At 44.1% G+C, this 17612-nt stretch overlaps 1 long non-coding RNA gene across 1 annotated transcript; it reads left to right on the forward strand.

Moving 5' to 3' along the window:
- Positions 1–8851: 8851 nt before the first annotated feature.
- LOC125170891 (uncharacterized) lies at positions 8852–16725 on the forward strand. The gene is made up of 3 exons (XR_007154123.1): positions 8852–8908; positions 15931–16072; positions 16639–16725. It is a non-coding gene; the product is annotated as an uncharacterized LOC125170891 (long non-coding RNA).
- Positions 16726–17612: the final 887 nt, after the last annotated feature.

The following is a 17612-nucleotide window of genomic DNA, read 5'->3' on the forward strand; positions in this document are numbered from 1 at the left end:
TTTTGTAGCTTCAACTGATTTAATTGAAAACAAATGGAACCATGTGATTATCTCAACCACAAATACGTAACACAATGTGTAATATATTTAAAAGGCAAGAGGAAATTTAGTAATGGAATTTCAAAACTGTTTGAAAGAAACTTTGAGGGAAAAGAAAGGAAGAAGTGAATTGGTGACGCCAGTTTGATTATTTTCAAATCCCACAGCTGGACTTGGATTTGTACAAGAGGAGTCATGGTCTGTAAAGGACACCAGCAGAAATCTAAGTGCTGGTATATAACACATGGAGGAATAAGTGACAAGGCTTTAGACACCCAGAAAACTGCAAAATTCGTGCACTCTTAATGTACTTCTTTTCCCGTAGGAAAATGTCCTGATTTACATACTCTATCAGGGAAATACCTCGGTAAAAATATGTTCCTTATTGGGGCGCCTGGTTGGCTCAGTTGGTTGAGCGTCCGACTTCAGCTCAGGTCATGATCTCGCGCTCCATGGCTTCGAGCCCCCGTTGGGCTCTGTGCTGATGGCTCAGAGCTTGGAACCTGCTTCACATTCTGGGTCTCCTTCTCTCTCTGCCCCTCCCCTGCTCGCACTCTGTCTCTCTCTCTCTCTCAAAAGTAAATAAACATTACAAAAAAATTGTTTTTAAATATATAGTCCTTGTTGTTTGCGACCACTTTACTCATTTACTTAATTTTTTCCTTACTGGCCATTCATGTGCTCTGCCCAGATTCTGTAGTAATAATAATAACAGCAAACACTCTGAGCTCTTAGTGTGTCCCAGACATTATTCTAAGCAGCTTGTATTACCTCATTTAGTTCCCACAGCAGCCGCGTGAGACTGCCCCTGCTGTGATCCTGCCATTACAGATGAGGAAGTAGAGAAGCCAGCTTGCCCGAGGCAATATCTAGAAATTCGTTCTCAACCATTGTATGATACCACCTTTCCAAGCGCACCAAACACCTTGTGACAAATGCCTTGCATAATGAAAGGACTTCCAAAGACCAACCGATTTGGGGAACAGATGCAGGCCTGGGTATTTCAGAACTACAAAGATAAATAAAATTTTCAGTACAGTGTGACAGCATATTTTCAAACCATTCACTTAGATGTGTGAATTTTAATACATCTATTTGAAGGCAGACCACATTTCTGAATAATCACATCCACTATAATAGATTTATTAGATAGTAATGTACAAAAAGTGCCCACAGTTGACTTGTTTTCACCTAGAAAAATTGCAGTTTCAAATGGTTCAATCTTCTTTTGGTACTATTGAATAGATGATACTTCTTAGAGATCTGAGCAAAGGACGGCCCCTTTATCCATCCATCAGCAATAGTTACTGAGGGTTAGTTGTGCCAAACACTATGTCAGTCCTGGGATCAAAAGCTATGGAGATATGGATCTTGCCCAAAGAAATTCTTAGTTTTCAACACGACACAGACAAATACACAAATAATTATAATTAAAATAAGATTTTTGTAGCCCTGGAGCACCTGGGAGGCTCAGTCAGTTAAGCATCTGACTCTTTTTTTTTTTTAAATTTTTTTTTCAATGTTTTTTATTTATTTTTGGGACAGAGAGAGACAGAGCATGAACGGGGGAGGGGCAGAGAGAGAAGGAGACACAGAATCGGAAACAGGCTCCAGGCTCTGAGCCATCAGCCCAGAGCCCGACGCGGGGCTCGAACTCCAGGACCGTGAGATCGTGACCTGGCTGAAGTCGGATGCTTAACCGACTGCGCCACCCGGGCGCCCCAAAGCATCTGACTCTTGATTTCAGCTCAGGTCATGATCTCACAGTTTATGAGATCTAGTCCCGCGTTGGGTTCTGCACTGACAGCATGGAGCCTGCTTGGGATTCTCTCTCCCTCCCTCTCTGCCCCTCTCCCGCTCATTCTTGCTTGCTCTTTCTCTCAAAATAAATAAGTAAACATTAGAAATGTTTTAAAAAGATTACTGCAACCCTGAAATTCTGTATAAAAGGTCTTGGGGGTGTTGAGAAAAGGGCCTATATGTGAGCCTAGAGAAGGCAGGGATATCTTTACACAGAAGATGAGCTCTGACTGGGATGTAATGGGAGAGTAGTTTACCACTACTCCTGAAAAGGCCATTAAAAACATCCAACAGATTTAGCTTTCAAAGATGAGAAATGACATTTCTTTGGCATCATTAGATTTTATTGAGGGCAGTTATTGTGGATCTACCAGGCCTACCTGATTTCAAGCATGGGCTATGCTTTTCCAAAGCTTTACATCTTGGGACAAGTTATTTCTTGTCTGTAAGGTGGAGATATTAATACCTACCTCATAGAATTATTATGAGCAATTGCATAGTGTATGCTAAGCGCTCGGCAAAATCATACACGCAAAGTACTTAACAAATGGTGGCTATTTCTATAATTGTTGCCCAGTTTACTTTTTTGCTAATTGGTGCATCACTACACCAATACCAGAGAAGTGTCAGCTCTAATTCCCATGAAAGCTTTTGACCTTGTTGTTGGGAGATTGGTGTAGGTACTGCCTTGGTGGGTGATCTATGACCTTAGAGAGTGTGTAGCTTTTTATCAGGCCATAGTGTGGTGCCGAATTTTCCCAGAAGTCTGTGGTATCTGTTTGTCATCTTGCAAGTGTGTGTGTGAGCTTTAAGAGCAAATTTGTCAGCAACAAAAGTTCCCAGATGGCTTTTTCAAGGACGTTTGATCTCTGCTGTCTTTGATTTGAAAGTTCCCCAGAGATCTGAAAGCAGATTTCTTCTTGCCTCCTTAAACATGGCTGTGCAAAATTGAGCAAGTTATTGGCACAGTCAGCCTATCTTGTTTAACTACAGATGGATTCATGGCAGGATGAGCAGCTTCCCATCTGATATCATTGACTAAGCCATGATCCACCAGCCGTGGGAGATCTGCAAACTTCTCAGAAGAGCCTTGGAAGATGGTAGTCACGTGCCCACCTGTGGTCAGCTGGAATAAACGTTCTTTTGTTTTTAAGTTTATTTATTTAGAGAGAGTGAGCAAGAAGGGGAGGGGTGGAGAGAGAGGGAGAGAGAGAATCCTAAGCAGGCTCCACACTGTCACCGCAGAGCCCGATGTGGGACTCAGTCCCAGGAACTATGAGATCACAACCTGAACCAAACTGAGAATAAGACACTTAACCGACCGAGCCACCCGGGCACCCTGGAATAAAAGTTCTAATTGCAAAATCTGGCCTATCAAAAGGGTGCTAGATTTTGTCCTGCTGCAGTCAACCGTTTTAATTTTTGAGTTCTATTAGCTTCACCTACGAGCTGTCATGGATTTGGTATGGTAGTTTAGGAGCTACAAATGCTGAAGACCTGGAACACAAGGACACAGTAAAGTCAGCCAGAGTTAAACAAGGCTTTGTGCAATATGCCACCCTGGGCTGGCTTCCTGCAGAGAGTAAAGGACAAAAGGGAGTCTATCCATTCCTCTGCTTGGGGGGCTCTTAGCTATAAGAGAGGAGGAGGGTCTGTGTCTGAAGACTTGAGGTACAAGAAAAAGTAGGGCTTGGCTGTTAGAGACGCTGTTGTCTACACGTCACGACTGTAGCTTCAGTTCAAGGCATAAAATACCTTACATTTGTCCATCCTGTCTCAGTATTTTGCAAACACTGTGCGAGAGTCACATGGCTTACATTGTACAAAGGGTTAACTGCAGATTTACTTTTTGGGGAAAATGTGTTTTAGTTGTTCCACAGCCTCTTCCCCTTATGACTGTGTTCTGATATAACCTCTGTGCCATCCAAGGCAATAAATAGCAGAGGAGCTGGGGTAAATCCAATTATTTTTCCACAGCATCTTTCGTTGTAAGTGTGTCCGATTTTTAAAAATGAGACTCCATAAACCACATCATCACAGAGTCCTGTTTTTGTCTCCAGGGGTTTCAGACTTCCAAATGTTTGCCTTTCTGGATGTAGCATTGATGTGGCCCTGGGGACTGGTTCGAGTCACTAAAAACGCTCCTGGCACTGGATCACCTTGCGGTTGAGGTGAAATGGGGATCTTGTTTTCAAGAGGTTGGAGGAGAACTCACTGGAAAGGCCCCGAGAGGGGATGATTCTCTCTTTGGGGCTCAGGAGAGGTTGACCCTTGACCGCCCCCCCGCCCCCCGCAATCTTCAGACCTTAGAAGCTCCTTGCTGGTCACACACATTCACATCCGTCCTGGCAGCCCGAACCCCCACGTCCTCAGAAATTCCTAGAAGTGTAAAGACAAAATCAGCCCCGGGATGTTGGCAGGATTCAATGTGTTACTAAAAATGGGACTTGTGGATGGAGACTTAAGAGTTTTAAGTGAAAAAAGAAAATTTATGTAATTATCAGTGACTCCAGTGACTTCATTTGTTCTGAAATGGTTCATTACCAAAGATTGAAATAGGGTCACAGGAACACTGCTTCCCAGTGAGGGAGAAGCGTATCTCTCCGCAGCCCCTACCCCTCCCTCCCATCTCAGCCAAGAGTGTCACTTGGGAATTCGTCAGGAAACTATTCGTGGGGGTTTGGATTTACAAACTTTGCAACTCTTCTCTGAATGCCACAACCCACCTTCGCAGTGAATCCCAGCACCCTGCCTCCTAGCTAACTTTGGGTCCTTTCCCAAACACTAAATAATGCGATAGGGATACAAGACAGTTTCTCTTTCAAAGTTCAGAGGCAGAAAGCGGGATGACTGTGTTTCTTGAGCCTGGGTCTCACTCCAGCCCCCTGGCTGATACCTACTCTGGGTTAGCATGTGAAGGCAAAGGTCTGGATTGAGCCGGGAGGAGGGGAGTGGTTTTCCATGACAGCCTCCCTTATTCATGGCCATCCTTCTCTCAGCCAAAACTGTATTTCCTGGTACCTCTCTCGGGGTTGCAAAGGAGGAGCAGTTGGATCATTTGATTAGCTTTTTCCCAGAACAGGGACCCTCCCATCTCTGTTTACTTCCCAGTGAGTGAAGGAGGAGGCCCAAGAATGGGGCGCCTTCTGGGGCTGCTCCTGAAACAGAAACAGCCCCGGAGTCAGCCTTGGTTTTGCTAAATGTATCAATTCTCCCACATCAGGTGGACACCTGCTGACGCTTTCCTCCGCCGTCCCTACCCCTGGGGAAAACCACTCCTGGTAGCCCCACTCCAGCTATCCCCACAGACAAAGCGAACACCCCTTGCTCCTCATGGATACCTGTCGAATAAATTTTTTTCAATTGTGGTAAAAAAAAAACCCCAAAAAACATAGCATACGATTTACTATCTTAACTGTTTCTAATCATACAGTTCAGTAGCATCAACTATATTCATATTGTCCACCAGATCTCTAGGACATTTTTCATCTTGCAAAACTGAACCTCTGTACCTATCCCACTGAACAGTTCCCCACTCCCCCTCCCCCCCAGGTTTTGGCAGCCATCATTCTATTTTCTACTTCTATGAGTTTGACTACCTGAGATACCTTATATAAGTGGAAATATGTAGTATTTGCCTTTTTGTGACTGGTTTATTTTACTTAGTAAAATGCGCTCAAGGTGCATCCATATTGTAACATGTGACAGGATTTCTTTCTTTTTTAGGGCTGAATAATATTCCATTTGCTTGTGCATTCATCTTCAATGGACTTTGGGGTGGCTTCCACCTTTTGGCTACTGTGAATAACGCTACAATGAATATGGGTGTGCAAATACCTCTTTGAAATCCTGCTCTCAATTTTTTTGGATAAATACTCAAAAGTGGTATTGCTGGGTCACAGATTTCAGGCTTAGGCTCCTGCCCTTGGATACATGTTTGATATTCCTACATCCTTTCTACATCCACTACCCAAAAGCCACACATTGTAGAATATTTCCTTCCTCGAAAATCATTCCCTCAGAGCATGGAACAAATGACACACTGGCCTTTGCCCCAGTCTTAAGTCCAAGTACAACACGGACTTTTCATTTTCAATCTCTGGTGCCGTGCTGGAAACCTGTCATCAACAGATGAATGCAGGAAAATAAATAAATGAATAAATAAATAGCATTAAAAAAATGGAATGCAGATTCTCAGTTAAATCGCCCTCCATCCCTTACCAGACCTTTCCAGAATCTCCAGCAGTTCCTATCTTGGGGGTAAGTTTCTACTGCTCTCTCAGGTGGTCACTGTCATTCTCCTGGGACTGATCATGGGCTCCTCACCTGTGACATCTCTGGCTCCAGCTCTCTTCCCCATGTGGAGGATGGCTGGTGGAACACAGCTTGGTCACTTTTGCTAGACAGCCCCACAGTGGAGGAGGGACAAGGATCTGGCCACCCAACCAAGCTGAAGAGCTCAGATCTTTTATGAAAGGAGCCCGTCTCCTTTATGCTGCAAAAGCAGGAGTCAGACCTGCAGGGAGATTGTAGGAATGGCTCTTTTAGCCAACCCTAATACACAGCTGTGCACACGCACACACATGCACACATACATACACACAGAGGCGTCAAGGGCTCCTGCTACTCCTGCCTATGACTTCTTTTCTAATCATTCTTTTTCTATTTCAGCTTTGGACTTAGAATTTTTGACTCCAAAAGAAAAAGTAAAAATTTTTTTAAGACTACTAAAAAAGTTCTCTGAATTTTGTCACTCTATTTTGTATTCACCTTATTTATCAAGGTCACTGCTGGTTTTATATGTAAGTAGAGAAGTTTTCACAACAATTAGAAATCCCCAAAATAGCTCCCGTACCAATTTGGACTTGAGCAAAAAGAATCATTTCTTCGATTTCGTGTCATCCTCTCTAGACATTTTTTAAATGCAAATACGCCTAATAGGAGTAACCAGCACTTTACTGTAATTTAGTTTGTCAGATGGCTTTCCTCTGGGGGATGTGGGGGAGGCAGGAATGGGAGAGAAACACAGAAAGCAGAGTTGGGGAAACATTAACAAATTTCATCTATTTCCCAATTTTTCCTAGGATAAGCTCCGTGTATATTTCAGCTGGAATTTCATGAATCTTTGTGCTTCAGCACTTGTCTACTTAGGAAAAATTGAGTGAACAAGTTATCCAAATCATTTCTGACATCTCAATTTTACATGCTGGTACCATGTTATGAAATATTGTATGGGAAGGAGGTGTCCCCGAATGTTTATCTGTTTGTCTCTTGTCCTAATTAAGTCCATGTGGATCCCATGTGACTTCAGAGTATGGGGACTGTGTTTCCATTTTGTTTTGTTTTATTTTGTATTTTCCTTTAATGTGCCGCTTCAATTAGAGAAGGAACACATCAATATTTGGATTGAGAGGTAAGATACAGAGAGGGAATTGTTTGGCCCATAATTTGTTGAGGGAATAGATGGGCTCTTAAATCATCAAAAGGAAATATCGTAGTATTAGTGAAGATACTTTGGGATTAAAGAAGTAGAAATCAATTTAAACTAGCTGAAGCAAAATGTGGGGGGTGGTCTGAGGATAAGGGGCGTCTTATGGAGCCCATGGGTAGAAATGCAGCCCAATCTGAGGAACTAAGTTCTGGGAAGCTTGTCAACAACCCAGGAACAAACTCTGCCTCTCATTCCTGCTGCCCTCTGAACATCTGCTTCTCCTTTTCTCTTTCACTGCAGACCAACTTTCTCTGGTTCTCTGGCCACATTGCAATATGGCTGCCCCAAATCTCCTGGATGAACATGTTATCAACCACGCCAAAGGTAACTGGCTATTAATTGGTCCCAGTTCTTGGGTGGGAGAACCTGATTGGTCCAACCTGGATCAGACTCCACAGTCACCTAATGAACTACTGAAAAGTGACAGGGTCACATGCTAAGAATGCAGCTGCTGGGACTCACCTTGGACATCGGGGGTACTTTCTCAGAGTAAGGAGCATTATATGCTTCCAGAGCAGTCAGTCCCTGTTCCAAAAGAAAGCTATCCAGGGTTTCCTATATTTCCTGTTTGTAACCTGAATGTCCCACATCCCATCAGCTATGGCACAAAGTCATGGTCACAGCACCAAAATAATATAGAACTTCAAACTTGCGCATGTGCCACCAAGGGTTTTTTTGAGCTCATAAAAGGCCCCCATGGCTCCCCATAGCTCCCCAGGTAATGCTGGTTCACCACCCATGCCAGCTCTCCACCAGGCATTATGGTCTCTACCACTGTTCTGCTGGGCACATGACCACAACACATGATCCTTCACTAGGGTGCCCATAAACTTTAGTTCATGGCTGTTGTCCTGGTGTTGTTGTTAATAGCACTCACCTTAATTCTCAAAAGTGTCCTGTTTACACAATAAATTATATGTTCTACCTATCCCTAATACACAGGTTTTATAATAGTACATGACAAGGAGGCTTTTGTGAATCCTTTTTACAGAAGCTTCCAAACAGTGCCATTTGTTCCCTGACATTTTATAGAGTGACAGAGAAACCCCATTTGACCTAAATTAACCAAAGAGGGAGGTATTTATTGATTGACATAACCAAACTAGGGAAAGGACAGAGGGTAGAGTTTGCCTCAGCAGCCACTAGATTCAGAACTCCAAATAACAAGGAACTCATTCCTTCACTATCCATTTTTTTGTGTGTGTCTCTGCTTCTTTTGGTGTGTTAGCTTTTTTCCCTCAGACTTGTCCCTATACAGGGAAAACTTGGACACTGTCATCACCTCTGGGCTTATGTTCTCAAAGCTTCACAGTCATAGAACTCAGAGAGCTCTTGTTAGGAAGATCCTGGGAAAGAGCCTTTTGACTATGGTTGGGTCATGTGTCCATCACTGGACCAGCCACTGTGGCCAAGGGATAAGGAACCGTGACTGGAAACCACCACCAGAATTCTACGAAAAGGAGGGAAGTGTTGTCCCAGGCAGACAAAACAAGCAATACCCACCCATAGATCTCTTTCAGTGTTTGATATCACCAGAACTGAGACTTGAGTCCAGCAGGGGCAAGCGATGAAATAAAGGTAAGCAGCCCAACATCCCTCCCTTTTAACAATTAAGATTTTCTTACTGAGGCAAATTCCTCCTGATCCTTATTCCCTTTACTCACCCAGGAGGGTCCACAGTCCTTATGCACATGGGTTTGGTTAGGCTGCCCTAGCTGTTCATCAGAACACCAGCAGTGAACATAGCTGAGGCATGACCCTAAGGACATCATTATATATATTAGCAAAAACAAATAGGATTAGGGAAACATGTACATTGCATACCAGCCCAACCCTAGTATGTTCTTGAAACCCTAGTAAGTTCTTAGATCTATAGTTTAGAAGCTTGGGTCCTGAAGAGCAACCCTATGGAACTCATGGGAAGGAAATCTTTCTTTGTCTCTCAGTCTTGGTCTCTCTCTCTCTCCCTCTCTGTATGTGTATGCATTTTAGATATAAAAAGGTATTCATAAATCAGGACTTGTATGCTACACTTACTGGCCTCAGTGAATGGGCTTCAGGCCCAAATGCTATTCACAGAAAAGAAAAGCAGATTTCTGCTCTGATAACAACTTGAATGTTATTTTCTCTGTTCATGGGAAATTCCATTTTTTCTTTAGTATTAACCAAGATATTCACCCCTTCCTAATTTGTAACAGTGCTTTGGATAATTCTCAGCAAAGTTGGGTAGTTTCAGTCTTGTTCACGAATGGGTTGCATGCCTATATAGGTCTCCATATCTGCAAAGGATTTGCAACCAGGGCTTTGTACTGATTGACCTTTAGGTTCTTTTCAACCCTCTGGTGCAAAGATTTGCGAGTACACAGATGAAGCCCATTCAGTTTGTATGTGAGATTCACCTCGTTTAAAATTCCTTTCATCTCCTCTTAAACACATTTGGGAAAATCATTACAAATAAGAGACCATTGTGAGGCTCAGTGGCATACCTTAAGAGAGGGGAGATTAAGCTCTAGACAGCTCACCTCAAGGTAAGTGCACACTGCTGAGTGTGTGCAAGTTTTTTGAGGGGGCCACATTGCAGGTGCACTATGTTTGGAAAAAGCAGTCAAGACAAGTGTGTGGGCAGTTGGGGCACCAACTCACTGGGGAGCAGGGAGCTCCCACCAACAAGGCCACTTGTATGCTCTGTGCCTTTCCGAACCCTGGTTCACATCCCAGGGCCAAGTCCTTAATGAATCAGCAGCCTGATTGGATGCACCATATGGGAAATCTCTCTGAAAACCATCCCTCTCCTGAAGGACACACACCAAGACACAGCTTGTCTAAGGCCATACAACTTCTGCCAAAAGATGATTTTGCCACAGCTTTTAAACATATGACGCAAGATTTGTGCTGTGAAAAGTCCCCACTTAAATTTAAGTATTTTTTTCAGAGGGATAAAAGAAAAGAAAACAAACACATAAACCCTAACACAGGGTCTGTTTATGGCGATAGATGGGCAGGTCTCACTCACTTTACTACATCCCTGACTGCTTGTAATGGGTATAGTAGTTTAAATTTTTTTTTAATGTCTATTTATTTTCGAGAGAGAGACAGAATGCGAACAGGGCAGGGGCAGAGAGAGAGGGAGACACAAAATCCGAAGCAGGCTCCAGGCTCTGAGCTGTCAGCACAGAGCCTGACACGGGGCTCAAACCCACAAACCGCAAGATCATGACCTGAGCTGAAGTCGGACGCTCAACCGAATGAGCCAGCCACCCAGGCACCTTTTGGGTACTTTAAAGGGACTGCAGGTCTAGTTGATAATGAAAGCGGTGTTACCTTTTGTGATTAATTGTATGGACTAGTTATTCAACCTCCAGTTTTCTGCACCATTCATGGTACTGACTTTCTGCTTTTTAGTTTTCAGTTTTAGAAAACAAATTCTTGTTAAACTTACATCTATTGACTTTGAGGATACCCCTGGGAAATCGGTAAAGATTTTTAAAATCAAAAATCACTATACTCTTGCTAATTTCCCAAGGAGGAGCCCAAGTCGAGACAGAAACCCAACTCGAATTATATCTGCGGTGCCTGGGAGTAAATGTGAAAAGAGAAAACAATCATGAGCAATTAGCTGGGTCTTTTTGGATCAATGTCAGCAATGATTCCACTGTGAACCCTAAGCCCCTCCCTTCTATTCTCCCCTCAGCCACATTTCCAGTCAGCAAAGCAAAGAGGGCCTCTGATTCATATTGTTTCTCCGGAATTAGGCTCGGCAGCCTTCTCCTGACTTCTTAAAAAACCTGTCCCTTCTTCTGGTCATCATTGTCTTTCTGTTATTATTTGAAAAACCTCTTTACTGGAAAACTGCTTGGCACCAAGCACCCCTTCTTTCAGTTAGAGCAGCTTCAAGTTCCCATTGGCCCACACATAACGCTGCCAGCTATTTGCGCGGGAGGGAGGGTGAGTGAGGAAGACACTTCTTTTAAAACACTCCACATTTCTATTGCCACTGGGAACCAACAGCTCTCTCCAAATAAGTCACATCTGGTGAAACCCTGTCAGAATGGACCAATGGATCAGGGCAACCTCATCAGGGGTCCTGGCTCTGCTGTGCTGTAGACCCAAGTAGAAAAGAGACCTGGTTCAGTAGGGGAGCTTGACTGGCCAGTTGTCTGATTATTGGCTTTCCCAATGGCCAATGAGGGTCTATAGCCCTGATATTTCCCTCTGAGGTGCTCAGAAAGATGCCACTGTCTGGGGGAGTCTCTCCTTGAGTTCCCATCTTGGCCCCAAAGGAGGGCATTTTGCATGTGGGGAGGATGACCTCCTCTCCTCTCATCCCCCTTCTCTGATTGGTGAGGTGGGATGGAGAACTAGACCACGTGCAGTACAGTCCCTTCCTGTCTCACTTTCTGAGAAGCCTCCTTTAGACTCAAGCTTTCTGTATTCTCCAGAAGCTTCCTGGGACTGAACTTTGATTTGCAGAGAGTAGGGCTACAGTTCCAGGTGGGAACACCAGGCAGGTCAGTGTGAGAAGTCTTGAGAGCCAACTGGGACCCCCTCCTTGCCGTGTTCTCCAGTCTAACTTGATGAGCAATAGAATGGACATTCTTGTCTCCAGCTCCGGGCCTCCTTTGTCTATGTCTCAATAGCTTTGAGGCTTGGAGTGGAAGAGAAGGGTAGTAAGTAATCATCACCCTCAAACTCCCACATGCCCTCAGGAGTGAAGAGGAGAGGAGCCAGAGGGCTGCTGGGGAATCCCCTGAGAAAACCATGAGCACCTAAACAAAACAAAGTGATGTAGGAAAGGCGTTGCTGACCAGCATGAAGACTGAGGAAGAGACACAAGAATACAAGAAAGCTGACTTATGTTTTTCTCCTAGGGAATCCACTTAAAAAAATGAAGCTGGGGGAGGGGGGTGCGGGGAAGTTATGCTGAAGGAAAAAAAAAGGAAGAATGAAGCAGAAAAACCTTAAGCAGAACAAGGGTCCCTCTTGGAGTTTTTTGAAGAATGTGCCTTTCAGGATTAGCTTCATGGCAAAGATTGTGAAGAAGAATCATCTGGCAGTGTGCCTTCAAGCCATTATTAGAAGGTTCCTTAGAATATCTACCTAGTAGCTGCTGGAATTTGATTTACATGAGCGTGTTCTTGTGATCTTTGGGAGGGTAGTAGGTACTGAAAGTGGGGAATTTAACTAAGTCTTCCAAATGTAGGAAATCAGACCTGCAGGAGTAAGAGAATTTGTTGGGAGAGAGAGGCAGAGAGCATTCTGACTCATTAGTAAGATAAGACTTCATCCTAGGCCAATTGTTCTCCATCTATTAGAATCACCAAGGAAATTCCAAACCATCCCAACGCTTAAATCCCTTCCCACACCATTCAAATCAGGCATTCTGGGAACAGGCCAGGGTGTCAGCATTGTCAAAAACTTCCTAGAGGATTCTGGTGTGCAGCTGGCACCGAGAAACAGTGTTCTAGGCTAAGGGAACATCAGCCATCTGTGCCCTGCTTTCTTTGATGTATATCTGGGGTGGGGAGGCGGGTATTATACACTCATTTTTCCCTAATGAACTAAAGCTTTGCTACTCAAAGAGTGGCCCTTGGACCAGCTGCATTAGCATTACCCTTGTTCAAAACTGCAGAACCTTGGGCCCCACCCTCGACCTAGATCTATTGAATCTGAACTGTAGTGGGGAAATGTTTCTGAAACTTTAATGTGCATAGGAAACACCTGGAATCTTGTTAAAACACAGATTCTGTTTTAGTAGGTCTGGGGTGCAATCCAAGATCCTGCCTTCTAACAAGCTCCCAAGTGATTTCAGTGTTGCTGATCCATGGACCACAGTTTGAGTAGCAAGTCAATAGGGGACTTAGAGCAGCAACAAATAAAAGTTGCTCAAAGAACAGTGCTCCAGCTTTCGACCACTTTGTAGGAACAGTGCTGAAAAAAATTGCATGGAACATCTTCAGGGACATTAAAGGAGTGGGTGTCATTCCCGAGGCAGCTAATTAATAATTACCACCATCAAGAGATGCCATTGCTGGGAACTTCCAGAAGCTGTCAATTGGGGCTGGCACCAAAGGAAACTACAAGGGGAAAAATCAAATTAACAAGACTGCTTAGCAAGTTGGAACTCTCTTTGCATATCAGCCCAAGTCACACTAGAGAATGAAGAAATTGGCCTTTTCTATCCCTTGCTATCTGGAGGAGAGAACCAGTCTTTCCATATACTTCACACTGAAGTTAGAAAGTAATAATTTCCCATTAGGATTCCCCTTGGGGTTATGTATTCCTGTACTCCGCAAATATTTGTTGAGCTCCTACTTTGTACCAGGCAGTGTGCTAAGATTTAGATTTGGAAGGCTAGAAAGGGGGTGGGGGGGTGGGCAGGGGTGCTCCAGCCAGCTGTAGGGAACTAGAATTGCAACCCAGCCCTCATCACAGAGTACACTGTGGCCAGAGAGAAGGTTATGCTGGGATGGTGCCTATAAACATCTTAGCTATTATGTAAATCCCAGGCCTAACATCAGTTGATGTCAATTTCAGAAATAAGACCATATATGATTCATTTGGAATCAGGCAATGGAAAAGTCAATGCCTTTACTGGAAGGAATCTGACGCCACTGAGCTGCTCTAGGATAAAGACTAAGTACACGATATTTGGGAATGGAATGGCAGCCATGGAAGATATTGTATGACTATACTTGGGCTGCAATACTGGAACCAATATGTGATTTTGGTAAAGATTTGGTTCTAGGCAAGAGATATAAGTAGTAGCTTGCACCTCGGGCTGTAGCCCTCCTCCCCATACAGAAAGACTTGCCTGTATCATTTGGAAGGTCTCTTCCAGGGCACCCTGAACGAGGGTGCTCAGAAGAGGTAGGACTGCTCTCTGGAGCTCTCAAACACTCTGTAAACAATGTTCCTTATGATTTGTGTCAGGCCCAAGGGCTTCCTCTTCAAAGAGATGTGCCCATCTGTTGTCAAGGTAGGAAGATATCTCATTCAATATGTACTTTGATGGCCCAGGCACAGGGGGATGTTGAATAGAATCTCTGAGAGGAGCTCCTGCACTTCAGCAGAACAAGGAGCACAATATGAACTCATTATTAGCAGCAGGAATCAGGAACCCTATGGGGAAACCATTATAATTTCCTCCCTTGCAAAGACACATTAGATTCTGCAGCTTACTGATGTTAAATGACTTGTATAAAGTTACAGGGTAGTAAATATCAGTGGAGAAGAACAGAGGTTTTCTGACTTCGAATACCAAAACTCTATCCAAACCCTCATAGAACTGAAGTTAATGGGGAGGGAAATGAAAAGTGATTAAGAAACAGTGAAACTACGGAGGGAAAAGTCTGCTATTATTGTCGGGCGTGTACATGCAAAACGAAACGTGTAATCGTCTTCATTTGAAAGGCCTCCGTGTGGTGGTGGGGGGGACACACAACAATGTCAATGGAAGATTGGGTCACTCTGGTCAAAGGAGTGTGCAGTATCACTGTGGAAATAGAACAAATATAATGGATATACAAAATAACACAATATAAGCCCCAAATATCTATCTATGTGATGACAGCTCTATGAGGAACCAGGCAGCAGGGAGGAGAGATGTGTGTGGGAAGAAAGGAAATTATTATAAAGCCACAGTGTCAGCATGTACCCAAGGAAGGCACTTGTGCTAAGGCAGGTTTAGATCACCTCATGGGGCTAAAACAGAGCCCTCCAAAGGACTCCAAGATCTTGGGACTAGTGAGAGTAGAAAATGAAATTCTTCCAGCCAAGTCTGGTTGGAAAGAGAAGAGGAGGAACAAGGAAATCTCCACTGTACCATACAGACAGAAAGGAAAAGAAAGACAAGTGGGTCAGAGACCATGTGCATATTGGAGCACACTTGTGAGAACAATTTGGTAAAATGAGTTAAATCCCTTCCCTCCAGTTTTTCCCTCTTTCCAAAGCATCCTACATCTCAGATCATTCATGCTAAAGTTTTTTTCTTCTTGTTGAATATGCTATCTAGCTAGTAGCAACTGCTTCTCTTAGCTTCCAACTTGACAAAAATATTTGTGAAGGCTCAAGTAAGGATGAAAATGCACTGAATAAGATTCTTCTTATTCAACAAACAAAGAAAACAAACCCTACTGTTGGAAGCTGAGAGAGATTTTTAATACGGTTGATGGATCCAAATTGGAGGGCAGAATAATGTGGCATACCCACGAGCTAGCTGTACTCCCCGTTGTAAGACAGCTCCGCACCTGAGAGAGAGGAAGAAGATCCCATGAATTGTCCTCTACCTTCCTGTTCCTCTTTGTTCAGAGACACAGGTGTGTGCACCCTGCTGAGAATGGGACCCCTGTTCCTGTAATAGATGTGGACTCTCCTTCCCACTGTGATCAATGTTTATTGATGCATGGCCCACTGAGACTGATGGTGGAGTATTGCTGATTTAGGTCCCTCCCAGAGAACACCATAGACGGTGAAAAAAACCAGAGTAAAAAGCTCAGGGAGCATGCTTGCAGGGGACCCCAGTTTTCAATGTATTTAATTGGTTCAGCACATCAGTGAGCCATGCTGTGGAAGTAGGGGAAAAAGTTTATATCTCTTTCCAGGAAAGCCAACATGACGCATGCCTGAGTGACCAGGAATTGGGTTGTGTGCTGTGCACTTCTGTCTCATTTCTGATCACAGGCCTAAGGTAATAGAACCTGCACTCCAGTGGACCCACTTGAGTCTGGACACCACCTATACCAGGTAGGCTGCTGAATCTCTCAGGATGGAGTCAGAACTGGTACCAGCCTCCGTCTCTACCCTCTACTCATACAGCATCACTCCAGACCCAGGAGCCCAGAGGTGGTCATGGAATTGTCAGCCTGGTGCCCTTTCTTAATTGGCACTGACTTGTGAGTTGAAGCCTATTGGTCAGCTCCACTCCACACACAGTTCTGCCTTCGGGTGCATAGGCTCTGAGACACTAAAGAGTACCAGCTGGGAAAGAGCAAGGACCATGCTGACTTATTCACCACTAAATGACCGGTGTCCAGTCCTACCTTGTAGTGATGCTCAATAAATGTTTATTGAACTTTCTGCAGGATTATGCATTGGCATTGTGGTCATTCTTTTGACTGCATGTATTTATTCATTATTTCATGTAAATGTTTCTCAATATGTAGGCTTATGAATTGTAGCATTCTGGATGGAAGATGAAAGATTTGGGGAAAAAAAAAATGAAGGAAGAGAAATATCATAAAACTTCTAGTGGGTGGGAGCAAACTCCCCAACTGAGCCAAATCATTTTGTTTCTTCTTTTCCCCATCCAGGAAAGAAGTAGTTCCAGGATATACCTGGAAGACCACTACGCTAAAGGAGATGGGCTAATGAGAGCAGAGGAGCAGAGGCAGCCAAGACAAGGCTGGAAGCAGGTTCCAGTTTTTCACGTAAGGGCAGCGGGTTGCCTGCCACACCTGGTTTCGTGTGGTCAGAACAAGCAGCCTCACAGAAGCAGGGATGTGAATGGAAGGGTATAAACTTGAGATGGACCTTGGAGACAGGCATGGGAAGAATGCAGAAACAGCTGGAAGGTGTTCACTGTAGAGCTGGGTAGGTGAGAGATATAACCAGGTTTGGTTTCTGAGGATTCAAAGCCAGCACAACTGATAAGGCCACACAGAGGACTGGCTGTAGAATCTGAGCATTGGCACCTCGAAGGCACTTAGGAGAATGGGAAAGTGGAGCTCACCCGACATACCAAGGATCCCTCTCCACACACTCACTCCACCCCTCCCAAGTGACCACTGCTATCTATTCCTGGAAAGTAACACAAACCTAACATCATTACAACTAAGCTTCAGCCTAGAAACTGAACTTTGATATTGATGGTTAATGCTATTTAATACTATAATTCTCAACCCTGGAGGCACACTAGAATAATCTGGATCTTTAAAAAAAAACAAAACAGGGGCACGTGGGTGGTTCAGTGGTTGAGCGACTGACTTTGGTGTAGGTCATGATCTCGTGGTACATAGTTTGAGCCCCACATCGGGTTCTCTGCTGTCAGCCTGTCAGCACAGAGCTGGCTTCGGATCCTCTGCCCTCCTCTCTCTCTCTGCCCCTCCCCGGCTTGTGCTTTCTCTCAATAAACAAACAAACAAACATTCAAAACAAAACAAAAAAACCAAAGCACAATACCGAAGCCCACCCCAGACCAATTAGGATTTCTAGGTCTGCACCCTGGGTGTTGGTATAGTGTTAAAACTACACCCCAGCCGATTCTAATCTCCACTGATCTTACGGG

This window comes from Prionailurus viverrinus, chromosome A1, assembly GCF_022837055.1.
Source record: "Prionailurus viverrinus isolate Anna chromosome A1, UM_Priviv_1.0, whole genome shotgun sequence".
Classification (NCBI taxonomy): Eukaryota; Metazoa; Chordata; class Mammalia; order Carnivora; family Felidae; genus Prionailurus; species Prionailurus viverrinus.